The sequence below is a fragment of the Octopus bimaculoides genome, chromosome 3 (genome assembly GCF_001194135.2).
Source record: "Octopus bimaculoides isolate UCB-OBI-ISO-001 chromosome 3, ASM119413v2, whole genome shotgun sequence".
NCBI classification, from domain to species: domain Eukaryota; kingdom Metazoa; phylum Mollusca; class Cephalopoda; order Octopoda; family Octopodidae; genus Octopus; species Octopus bimaculoides.
This window is the reverse complement of record NC_068983.1, coordinates 62,140,008-62,153,966: the sequence shown is the minus strand read 5'-3', so window position 1 is coordinate 62,153,966 and position 13,959 is coordinate 62,140,008. Positions and strand designations below refer to the sequence as shown.

The 13,959-nt window shown below is 35.6% G+C and overlaps 1 protein-coding gene across 7 annotated transcripts in view; it reads right to left on the bottom strand.

Annotated features, from left to right (window-relative positions):
- LOC106869499 (small conductance calcium-activated potassium channel protein) overlaps positions 1-13,959 on the bottom strand; it is a 105,233-nt gene that overhangs the window by 59,239 nt on the left and 32,035 nt on the right. For 6 of the 7 annotated variants that reach the window (XR_008263662.1, XM_052966194.1, XM_014915265.2 and 3 more), the window contains exon 2: positions 10,774-10,923. The exons of the other annotated variant lie outside the window; for it this stretch is intronic. The gene's annotated coding sequence lies outside the window, so the exon portion shown is untranslated. The remainder of the gene's footprint in view (positions 1-10,773; positions 10,924-13,959) is intronic. 7 annotated transcript variants of the gene reach the window in all.

The following is a 13,959-nucleotide window of genomic DNA, read 5'->3' as shown; positions in this document are numbered from 1 at the left end:
CATACACACACGCACACATATATATGCAAGCATACATACATACATACAAACATACATACATATGAAGATCGTTTATTCCTCAACACTGCTTACCACTGATAATAATATTTTTTCTGGACAAGCGGTCCACGAGCGCAATCAGTCACAGATGCTGACTCTTCTAAGATAAAGCTATGCTTTTAGAATCTGTCCAGAATTATCTGAGAAAGGTTGAGGTGACCGAAACACGCCTGGGAATCTGCTAACGGAAGACACTGAACAAGAGGCGAGAATTTTTCTCTATGCTAACTGCAGTAAATTTGCTTCTAGTTCTTGAAAATATGTCACAAACGTATTTTAACTAACCTAATGTTTACATACAAGCACAAACACACACACACTCACACATACATACACACAGAGTACACACACACGCGCGCGCACATATATATATATATATATACTATTACACATACATACACATGCTTGAAATATATATATTGAGTGCAGAAGCGAGCTGCAATCATCTCTAGCAGACGACGTGTCTAGTATTGAGGAGTAGTAGAAATAGCCCGAAACCAGAACTGATCTACTGGTCCCGTTGCTAGGAGAGGGTAGGAGTTTGCTACCTCGCTCACAATTTTATCTGATGCAGCTGTGCATCGTTAACCAGCTAGAGGAGATGTCCTCTTGGAGTTAAAAAATCGCAGTAGAGTCCGCTCGAACGGACAGCCAAGTTAAAATGGCTACGAATATTACTTGTCAAGACAACTATTGCATTGATCTCTTAGAGATATATATAATGTGTTCTATTGAAATGTAGTAACAAACATGAAGATTTTGTTTCGTTGTAGTAAATATACTAATTTAATCCCCAAATAACTTGCAGACGTGCAACTCAAAGATGTGTACAGACACTCTAGAAACTTTGTGCCAGGGTGTTGTAGTGCAATGAGGGAGGTATTGGGCAAGTTGTCTTGTGCGGTGGTATGAGACTTTAGACACACGGTGATAATATCGAGAGGACGTACGTTCGTAGCATCATATGGTGCACTGCCTTTAACTTTTCAGATTTTGGTCAAAATATTTGAATATTTGCCATGCAACCAGATGGCACTACTCCGGTCGTCATCTTATACTCTTGTGTATATAAATAGTTGCACTGATCCCGATACAACTGGATATTCAAATATGTAATATGCTTACGCTATTGATGTCATCCATAGTGAGGAATAGGGCAGGTAATCATATTATTCATGTGCATATATTTGTTGTGGAAATAAGATATCCTACATACCTGTATCGAGTAAAAACATTTCGTCTAAAATGATAACTATGAAAATATGAAGAAATATAGACTGTTGTTACTGCCACTACTACTATTAACACCGCACACTCATATCTTTGAAAATTAATCTAAAATTGACGTCTGTTTGAATGCACACAGCTGAAAAACAATTTTTAACACAATTTAAGAAGACTTCTAAATTTGCGAAGTTGTGTATAGAAAATAGACCGTTGTAAGAGCTGACAAAAAAAAAAGTGTTGATAAAAATTATTGACGATATTGTTATAAACAGTATGAAAATATTAGATAAATGATATTGAAAAATCAATAATTCTCTGTATAAAACTGCTATCACTGCAAATTAGCGATATCAAGAAGATACCTGCAGAGTCATAATGAAATAAACTAACATAATCCAACAAGAAGATTAACAATACCAGAGGAAGACATCTAACAACATGAACTATAGAATCGGACAGCAAGGCACTTATTGTTATTGTGCATAAAGTAAACAATAAGCTCCACCATGCACCAGATATATCATACGACACACCTTACTAAAATTGTACTGAGATTCAACACCATAGCTCTTCAGAGAACAATGTGACAATAGCTTGAAGATGACAGTAACAACAAAGCATCAACTGCGGTTAACCTGTACACTTGTTTGATACATGCTGGTTTTATTTTGTTCATAACCTCTTACCCATATCCAATATAAAAAAGGCAACAATAACTGTATAGCAAAAGTTCCTTCTGAAGAAGAGGAAGATCTAATAATATTTGGATTGAAGGATTCATGACGTACTTTGATTACAGTGCATATGTTGTGTATTTTGTGTATAATTAATTGAATTGTGATAATAGCAGCGAAGAGTCACAACTTGAAATCTTGAACTATAGAAAAGTCTTGCAAACTTATATTGTTACACTAAAGACTTATCTGAAAAGTTCCTGGAAGCTGGTTTTGCATGAAAATTCCATATTTTTGAAATTATTTAAACATTTTCTAACGTAGCCAAGCGTACCAATAATTATAGGTAGAAATGAAAATTTATAGCCTGGATAGATACGTTGCAGTTTCGAAACACTTATCCATAAATATTTTGTTATTGATTTTGAAAGGAATGTTCACTTTTGCAGAACAGATGACCTCTGTTTCTGCAGGAATATTCCAACAATATTCATGAGGCGATATATATGTATTCTTTTAACTCCTCTCTTGTTGCTGCCATTAAATTTCACTCATGCTGGGACGAAATCTTTATATAATCACCAATAGCAACATTTTCTACATTTATCCTAATGCACGTGTTCTAGATTTTCTTTCGAGTAGTATTATAGCATTGTTTTATAACGTCACTTCATATTGAAAAGTAGTATACTAATAATGTTTTAAGCTGCTACTTCACAAGTATAATATCTTTCAATGATATGTAACTTAATCAACGTTTTTGAATTACAACTCAGCGGCTTTGAGCGCTTATTTTACTGATCTTAAGCCTTTTCTTTTCTTATCGCCTAAGGTGGACGTGGTCAGTATCGCTATTTCTGTTGACGCTATCAGTTGATATCAGGATCTTGCCTATTTTCCAAAACTTTTCCAGCAGGCATTTTTGCCAAATGCAGTGTCTCTGTCAGCTATACATGAAGTAAAGGCCCAAAACTTTTCTGTTATCATTGACATATTGTCACATATTTTTTGGTGTTTCCTTAGTTCAAGACAACGTAGCTATATGTATAGAAAGTTGTGCGGCATATTACACAGCCTTCTTTCGATCCGCGGGTGCACCATTCACTTTTATGTTTCGCTGCAATGGTCTCAGAGAATTGTTTTGAGAGAGCCTGTTTAAAATTTATTCATAATGCTTTGACAAACAATAGTCCTATATTTTACTATCAATTCATGGTTTGCATTCTTGCCTTTATATTTGTCTGGGTTAATAGTAATCCAATTTAGGAAGTCAATTTGACTTTCCAACGGTCTCCTATATATGTATATTGGTTACTTCCAGTACAACACCAGCACCATATATCAGTATCTAACCGCCATGTTTCCATTATGCAAATTACCAAAAAAATTTTAGTGGATGAACAAAGATAATTGCTAATTTCTAAATTTTTGATGTTGATACAGTTTCCATTATTAACTGTATGTAATCACAATGCATTTTGTTTAAAATTTGTTCCATACTATAACATAAACTAGAATTATTCAAGATCTTCAGGAATTCTGATTCCTATGGTCTTCCTTATTTACTTAATAATTGGTTGTTATTTGTCTCTATTTTATCTTGTCATAGATTGTCATAGCCTGTCTCAGCTGTTGCAGCTGACCCTTGGAAATGTGTCAATATATCAACTAGTGTTAAATGTCAATTTCGGAGTAGACATAACACTTCAAATTCAGCGATGTAGACCTTTACATTTGTCGTTCATAACACTGAAATCGATCTTATTTAATCTAAATACTTCCGTTTGGTCTAGACGAATCAGTTCTTGGAACGAGTAGAAAGAATTCAACCCACGATATTTAACGTTAACCATTTATGTCTTAATAGCTAGTTATGACGATATTCTCTCTCATTACGGATATCGCTTAGAGATAAATTTGGTTTGTGATTATTTTGGTCTTTTCGAGTCAATTGGATAAAAGTACGAATCTCTTACTAAATAAAACTAAATATATAAAACTTTTTAATTAGAAATAGTTGTAAGGATGAAATCGCGTAACTGTACAATAACTGTACAATAACTGCTTACAGTTCTGTGCTATAACAGCCTATGCTACCTAGATGGAATGAACCGTGTGCGTAAAGTGTATTTACTATAGTCTAACGTATCAACAGTAAATATATGAACTGCTGGTTGTGCGGTATCTTGTTTATTTGATCATTGAAGATCTCTTTAAATATGTCAGTAACTGCAAATTGCAGGCAGAAATATCTCAACAGAGAAGGATTGATATCAGCTTTTGGTAAAAATACAAGATCTTCAATTTTGTGGGGAAGGAGAGTAGTTTGGATTAAAAAGACGACTCGAGTAATTTATTCACACCATTTTATCAATCCAGAAAGATGAAAGGCAAAGAATGCTTTGGACTGACTTGAACTCAAAATGTGAAGGAGCGTAACTAAATACTCCAAGGCATTCACGGCTTTTACCGATGTAACGCTCTTACAAGACCGGTGTTTTTAGTTTATGGCAGCGCGAAAGACATTTCTCTTATTTCCATAGTTTATAGAAACATAAATTCTTCTGATGAGATACAAGATAAGTTGTTAGTATGTCTTCATTACAGCAAGGCCGAATGGTTAAAAAGTTCGAATCGCACTCATGAGTTTGCGAGTTCGATCGCTGTATATGAGATCTTGGTAAGTGTTTTTCCTTGTAACCTTTAACAGACGCAAACTTTGTGAAATTGCGTTGAAGCCCACCGGCTGGATTGAACTTGTAAATCACAGAACAGTTGACCCAACGCCTGGAGTAACCATCGTTGAAACCGACGAATTACCAATTTACTTTTATAGATTACGAGTATATATTTTATTTATATAGATTGAAACCTGAAAACTTTTATCAAAGGTTAACAGATATATAGTAGTGTTTGTTGAAGACTAACGCCACCTGCCACTCTTCGATTTTCTATACATTTTATTAAATGCTTTAATGTTAATGCATTAAAAATATGTTGTATTCATAAGTATGCTTAAACATTGTTTAAAATACAAATTAAGCTCTTATCTACAATTTACAAGCCTCTTGTGTGATATAAAAACATTTTTTAATAAAGGCAGATATGTTATATTGAAGTCTGCAAAAAGCTTACTGACTACAGGTTTAGTGAGAAATATATGCAGTCCCTCCTAAAATTTTCTCGAGTTTCTACTGCGGTTGTATATTTACTATGGTAACTTCATGCCAATGTATAATAAGGCGATTTTTTTCGGTCATTGGTATTGTTCAATGTTTTTTCTTTCTCCTTTGTACAACCAGAGATAATTATAGGACAGTATAAACCCAGCACTTAATTTATTTCCTTTTCAAATATAATGTGTGCTTTTCATTTTTAGTTAGAAATGTATTGTTTGTCGCATTACTCCTCATATTATTACTATATACACATTTATTTATCTTTGTGGCCTAAAACTCCTAATATGTTAGAACAACTTAGAATGGACATAATTCACTCATGCAAATGAATTTAGATGTTATTTGCATATGAACTAAATCATTTACAAGTCATAATTTTTTCAATTGAATATGTTTGCGTTCACGGGTTGTGCAGGTAAGAAAGAAAATGTATCATGTCTAAATATACGTACTTTATGCGTGTATGTACGTATGTATGTGTGTGTATGCGTGGGTGCGTGCGTGCGTGTGTGCACATGCGTGCTTGTGTGTGTGTGTGTGTGTGTGTGTGTGTGTGTGTTATGGAAAAATCAGAAGTGATTCGGCAACTGGAAATATCGTTTGTTTAGTTTCGCCTATCTTCAATATCGTCTGAGATAACTTACACTACTCCTCTACTGACTAAGTACGCAGTATAGAATAATTTTCTGTATGTTATAGTCTTTGCGTTCTTTAAAAGAACATAGCTTTTCTTATTTTTGTCAGAGTTGAAGCAAGCAATGCCTAACGAGTCTTAAGAAAGTGAAATCAATCGCACGATAGTCATGTTGTTTGCGAACTCCTTTATTCTCACAGTCCTCGGATACATTTGTACAGCAAATGACGCTGAAGGCAAAAAGCTATATTGTCTTTCAAGATATATGTATTTTAAGCAAAAGATCTGAGATGTTGAAACGTGACAGACACGCTTCACAATACATGCTTTTCGATTATATCCCTTCAAATGCATAATTCTCGTAGGATTTCTCAGCTTAAAGATTTTATGGGTTTTAAAAGGAATATTGAGTCATTTACCTTGTACAGATTTTTTACGCATATGCATTTATCAATTTATATATATGAGTGCGTGTGTGAATTTATATTTGTGAAGGCGCGTGGCTTAGTGGTTAGGGTATTCGGTCCAATCGTGAGTTCGATTCCTGGCGGAATTGTACCCTTGAGCAAGACACTTTATTTCACGTTTTTTCAGTCTACTTAGGTGGCAAAAGTTATTAGTACCTCTATTTCAAAGGAGCCAGCCGTATCACATTCTGTGTCACGTTGAATTTCCCTGAGAACTACGTTAATGGTACACGTGTTGTGGAGTGCTCAGCCACTTGCACTTTAATTTCACGAGAAAATTGTTCCTTTGATTGAATCACCTGGAAACCTGGTCGTCGTAACCGACGGAGAGTCAGTATCTATATTCGCGTGTAAATATGTCCGTCCATGAAACAATACAACTTATAAAATTCCTTCTTTTATTTCAATTTAGCCTTCGTTTTATTTGAAATTATACTGGGACAGATCGTTTCCTGAACAGCCCTAATACAATGTAATCTCTCATTGGAATGAAGAAGATACAATATTGAAATGACCAATTAGTCTGCATGTGTGTGTGTGTGTGTGTGTGTGTGTGTGTGCGCGCGCGCTTGTGTTTTAGTGGATGTAAATGTAGATAATTTATTTAAAAACTGAATTACATAGAGGAAAATACTTTCGGGCTTGCACATTAAAAGAAACGCACATATGCTATCATTTCAGTAGATGTGAAGTCATATCTAAAGGAAATGTGTATATAAGATTTCCTTTATCTTTTCCCCTTTTGGCACTCCGTCGATTACGACGTCGAGCGTTCCAGTTGATCCGGAACAGCATGCTCGTGAAATTAACGTGCAAGTGGCTGAGCACTCCACAGACACGTGTACCCTTAACGTAGTTCTCGGGGATATTCAGCGTGATACAGAATGTGACAAGGTTGACCCTTTGAATTACAGGTACAACAGAAACAGGAAGTAAGAGTGAGAGAAAGTTGTGGTGGAAGAGTATAGCAGGGTTCGCCCCCATCCCCTGCCGGAGTCACGTGGAGCTTTAGGTGTTTTCGCTCAATAAACACTCACAACGCCCGGTTTGGGAATCGAAACCGCGATCCTATGACCGCAGATCCGATGCCCTAACCACTGGGCCATTGTGCCTTCACGTATAAGATTATTAGTAAAACTATCTATAATTTTAAATATTTTCTGTTAAATTGAGTCTTTCTAAAGAAATAATATTCTTGTTATACCGACGAATTATTCATTTCTAGCACTACTATTATATTTAAGTAAAAGTGTATGTGTGTATTCGAGCGATGCTTTCAATCGTTACATTAAGTTTAATAAATGTGCTATCAGTCAGACGTCTGTGTTGGTTTATAATGATTAACGACTTTTCGTTGTAGAACAACATCGTTTGATCAAACATTCGTGAAATTTGAAGTAACGGCAGAAGGCATTAGCTGAATATATGTAATTATATTCTACATAACATCTTGGGTACATTTTGCGTAGTTCATTACTAATACTATCATCATCATTATCAACACTATCATCTCTCTCTCTCTCTCTCTCTCTCTCTCTCTCTCAATATATATATATATATATATATATATATATATATATATATATATATATGTATGCATGTATATATATATAGATGTATGTATATACATAGACAAATATATACAAGCGTGGGATAGATGCAATAAACATTGACAAAAATAACCCAGGAAGAACGAAATCTGATAAAACTGGTGTTAGCTTAATAATGCAATAGAAAAAGAAACTGTCGTAACATTTCGAAGTTTCCTCGTCAGAAGAAATGAAAGACAGAATAACGGGAGTGATAAAAGAGAAATAGTCATTATATATGAAAAGGAGGGACACAGAGGGGAATCGTAGTGTTAAACAGCAAATGTGCATGCTGTTCTACAAAGTGAGTTTAAGAAAGGAGGAATAGGAGGGTGCGTAGCTGTATGCATCAGGATTTATGTTTTGAAATGGTATGTGTAAACTCGGGCAAATGAGGAAGTACAGTGGTGGTGTTTATTGAGGTGGGATATTGGTGTGTTCGAGTAATCGTTACGGGATTAGTGTGAACGCCCGTATATGTGGAGCTGAGAGCGTGGGTGTAGAAATGTGGATATTAATGAAACACATTCAATGGAAAGAGCAAGGCAGAAGGTTGAGTATTCAAGTGCATGGCAAAAGCACGACAAAAGCAGGTAGGGTACTCGATCAGGTGGACGGGGTGTTGGAAGGAGGAACTATGAAGGGACTACGTTTGATGCACACGCACTTACAGAAAAGATTGGGAGTGGAAGGGAGAAAATGACAAATGGTAGAGTCAGTTTGGTGACAGCAGTGGACGAAGAAGATGATGGGTAGCTGGGATATGTGAGAGAAACTGAATAGAATATTCATTGTTTCTTTAATGCAATACATACATATAAATATATATATGTGTGTATATGTATATGTATGTACGTATGTATGTGTATCTATGTGTGTATGTATGTATGTATGTATGAATGTGTGTACGTATGTTAGTATGCGTGTGTTGTATGTATTAGTGAGGAAGTGTGGCCTAGTGATTCGTATGTCGCACATAGAATTGCAAGATCGCAGTTTCGATTCGCGGGTCGGATGTTGCATTTTCTTCAGTTGTCTGTGATCACTTCGATATCAGATGTATGGCACACGGTACGCCTGTACAGGCAATGCCGATTTTATGGAAGGAGTGAGCTAATGAACAGCACAAACGTTTTGACTAATATAAACAAATTATCTGTCTTGTTTGTTCAGAAAGAAATTGCGGAAATCGCATCTGTCGTCTACGACAGGAGCGTATATGATGTGTGTGTGTGATGTCTGTCTGTCTGTCTGTCTGTCTGTATGCATATATGTATGTATGTATGTGTGTATGTATGTATGCATGCATGCATGCGTGAATGTATGTATGCATGCATGAATTTATGTATGTATGTAGTACGGCTATCTTTCAAATATGACTTGGTAGCAGGCATCCCTTTCTCTCTCTCTCTTTCGCTCTGTTTCTTTCACCCTCACTCTCTTTCTTTCTCACTCTCACTCTCTCTCTCTCTCTCTCTCTCTCTCTATGTGTATATTTATATACACATATATGGGTGCATTTATATAAACACATACATGCAAACGTATATGCATATACTATTTCTGTACGAATGCGTGTATAAACGTGTGTATGTGTGTGTATGTATATAAGCAGGTCAGTCCAAAATATTAAAATGTATGGAATAGTGTTTCACGTTTGTAGAGTGCAATAGATTAGTCATAATCCAGCATCTGTGACCAACCGACCAGCGTGTAATATCAAGCTATGTGGACATATGTCGATATGTCTTTATTCTGATTAGAATAATCATATTTCATGTGTTATATTTGTTATGTATGCATGTAGCTTTGGTTATAGTTATGAAACTGAATGTATAATGATTACGGTGGTATCGTATTTAATATTATGATATAGGCTGTTGCTATATAAACGGTATTGAGTGGGATGATGCCGGTGACATACAGTGTTGATGACAAAGTGGAGCACTTGTGTTGGTGCTGGTGTTGTTGGTAGTAGTAGCAGCAGCAGCAGCAGCAGCAGCAGTAGTAGTAGTAGTAGTAGTAGTAGTAATAGTAGTAACAGTGTCACTAGAACTTATGTGCATACGTGTATGCTTGTATATGTATGCGTATGTAAATATGTACACATATATTTGTATATATATATATATATAAGTATGTATGAGGAGTAGTAGTAATAGAAGTATACACGCTCGGTTCGGATTGGATAAATGAGTCAGAGAGCCAATGTGGCGTTGAAGTTCTGTCTACGGTTACAATGTTTTGAGGCTAACAAAAACATTTCTCTCTCAATCGTTACTAGAATATGACGGAAGAATGGCTCCATGCAAAAATCCAGTTTCTAACTCTAATTTATGGATTTCTTGTCGGATTCATGCTACAAAACGGGCGGTGCCCATTACCCATCAACCTCTAAATACCCCGAGACCAAGAGTATCGTCACAGTTGTTTCTCTCGAATAAACTGCAAATCGATGGATGCACGGAGAAACACATATATGCAGAGTAGAAATTCAAGATGGTAGACATTTTTGTAAGAATGGTGTGGGTGGAGAGACGAGTGGCCGTATCCTGGATACAGTATGACTGGTGATAAGAGATGAAAAGGTAAAGAAACGAGTGAGTCAGAATACTCGAATTGAGCAGTATATAGCATTTGAGCGTTTAACCTGCAGTTCAAGTTATCAAATCTAATGATCGAATGTATTGCGAGAGCATATGCAGAATAATGAAAAAAGAAAAATGCTGGCATCTCCATTGATAATTAGCAAAATATTTACCTTCTTTAAGAACGATAAACTTGAAGATGATCAAGATGAAAGGATATCGTATAGCAAGCAGAAAGGACAACAGTTCATATCCTGTCACCCGGAGTAGTACTTGTACTCTATACGTGGTTAAGACATTTAACCTACTCTATCTAGTTTTAAGCAAGTGCCACAGAGTAGAAAATAAAACTTACCGATGTAATCAGAAGCAGTACTATAAAGTTGACGTGTGTTTCAATATCTCTCGGTGTTGAGTTTGGATCCTTCCTGTGTACCTCGGATATGATATAAGTACAAAGATCACGGCTCTACATCTGATTCAATGACCATCATGCCAGAGCGAACTGGAAAATAAAAGAATCAGAAGGTATCGTGATGTTGTGGAGTTACTAATTCAATGTTTAAAACAATAACTCCTCCACTGATCTCTTTGGAACAATTTCAACAGTATTTTGTGCGCCAGAGGTGGTTGTGGGTAGTGTTGGTCATGAGGAGTAGTAGTAGTTTAGCATATATATGATCAATATAATTCCCCGATAATCCCGTTTTTCTTTAGCATAGAAGCTGCCAGCGGAATAAATCTGACTTGCTTTGTTTCCTGTTTAAAGTGACTTAAGTTCATTTTCACTGTTAATGTCCTTGAAAAGTATAAGATCGTCATAACGTTTGATCTACCTCTCCACCTATATTCTACGTCACTCTGTTAAATAACAAGGAGAGGATTTTTTATTAATTTTTGTGTGTGTATATATATGCATATATATATATATATATATATATATATATATATATACACACACAAAAATTAATGAAAATCAGCTTTTCCCAATATTAAACCGTGAAGGAGAACTATATATATACTTATTATTTCCTACTCTAGAAACAAGCCCGAAATTCTGCGGGAGGGGGCCAATCGATTAGATCGACCCTAGTAAGCAATAGTACTTAATTTATCGACCCCGAAAGGATGAAAGGCGAAGTCGACCTCGGTGAAATTTAAACTCAATAAGTAAAGACAGTCGAAATACCGGTATTTCGTCTGTATTTACCTTCTGAGTTCAAATTCCACCGGGGAATACATACATGTTTTTTTTATATGTATATATATATATATATATATATATATGTGTGTGTGTGTGTGTGTATTTATATGACATAAAATCAGGAGATATGATAGGTGCTTATGGATTTGTTTAATCGTGCACACTTCATACCACTTGAATTTGTGCTTTATATATACCTCACAGAATAACTGTATCGCCCGAATTTTGGGGATGTACAGCTACGTGGCTATGTTGCGTAACACTACTTTTTAATTGATTTCTATATAGATTGATAACCTAATCTGCAGAATGGGCTTTCTGGCGACTGCTGCACGCTTCTCTGAATCTGTATCTTATTTTCCACCTACATACACAAACACGCACGAACACACACACACATACATATATGTATGTATGTATGTATGTATGTATGTATATATATATATATATATATATGACACCAATGGCTTACACTGGTAAGCTATATATTTTCTATAGTAATATTGGCAACGGGGTCTACTTCACGCGTCACACTCTACGGAATATGAACCGTCCATTTGAAAACTAGATAGTCAACCGAGATTTTCACCGAGTTCAGCTAGTGTTAACATATTCAGTGTATGTACCATTAGAGAGCTAACTGAAAATAAATATGAGGGAGGAAAATCAATGTTTTTCTTTTAACTAATATTATTTTCGATATTTCGACAGGTATAGAAGGTAACTACAAACTTTTTACGTTCTCTCTTCTGATCTCCACACCGAAACCTAATATTCAGCGTACCTGCCGAAGTAAATCAGAATAAACAGCCCACCATCTAAGTCAATATTGATCAAACAGGATGACCTCACGTTATGAAAGCGTTACATTCGTAAAAATGTTACCATTATTCGGAATTCTGCAAAATGAAACTTTTTCCTATTGACTGCCTTGTTACGTGATAGGCAATAAACATGGAAGCCATGGGAAGAAGGCGTTTCTCATTACGCAATTCTTCATCATGGCAAGATATTCAGTAATGCAATACCTCCGTAACGCGGATGATACTTGTAGTTATTTTACAAACAGGCTTTACCTAATAGAACTCAGAGTTATCTCTAATTTAAATGTTCCCCCTCCAAAAACTCCAGGAAAGGTAAGCGCCATTAGTGTCTAGCAAATGTTTACTTTGAATTTGATACTAGATTATAAAACTGCATCCACGAATCTTTCTCTTTCTTTCTGCCTCTCTCTCTCTCTCTCTCTCTCTCTCTCTCTCTCTCTCTCTCTCTCTCTCTCTCTCTCTCTTTCTATTATCATTGTTCTCTTTTTACGTTTGCTTCTCTTTAGTTTCTAAACTGTTAAGCCCTCTAACCTCTGCTAATACAGAACGATAAACTTTTTTGTGTGCTGCCTAAGCATATTTGCCTAATGTATGCATGTATATATACGCACATGTGTATTTGATAAGTAGATAAGAATTTCGCTTATTATGATAATGCCTTTTATTGCCTCCCACTATGCCGCTCTTTGGCAAGTGCCTTCCATAACAGCATCCAGTCAATGCAAGGTTTGCGTTTGAATTTGAAAAAGTGACAAGTATGTAGAAGCCTGTATGACATACTGTTCTTCTAATTCAAAGACAGAGCTTTACCAAACTGGGAGTATCAATGTGGTCACGCAATTTGCCAGAAATAGCAACCAAAATTTCACTCAAACCATACTCAGCCATCTTAAAAAGTACACACGAGATGTCGTCTCTAATTACAACACTGCTGAGAAAAGAATATAGGAAGCACTTCTTCATATCTCTGATCAATTAGAGCTACATTGGTGGCTAAACGTTGATAACAGAATAAATAATCAACCTCAACAGTGGAATAGTCAGGAACTTAAAACATTGTAATCCAAGAAAGAGCTATTTCCGTTAAATAAGCAGCTGCAATACTCATCGTCGAGAACGATGGAACATTCAACTAAAGTTAATATGCATGTGTTATGTGTTCAATAAAACGACATTAAAATAGCAAGTATTCAACGGAGATACAAGAAAATATTCGAATCAAATGTTCTGCAGATGCACAGTTTGCCATGACATATTAACATAAAAAGATTAATAAGCTACGTGTTTATATTAATTTATTTAAGAGATTATATAAAATATGGTCCAGTGAGTTGCGATTTATGGCAAACGAATAAAATCCAATATCTATCTATTTCTATCAATCTGTCTCATCCCCCTTTCTGTCTTTGTCAGTGTGTATATATTTATACGCATACACAGATACACACGTACACACACAGCATAAATGAGACATTATATATGTATATGCGTATGTTTGTGTATAATATCTCAA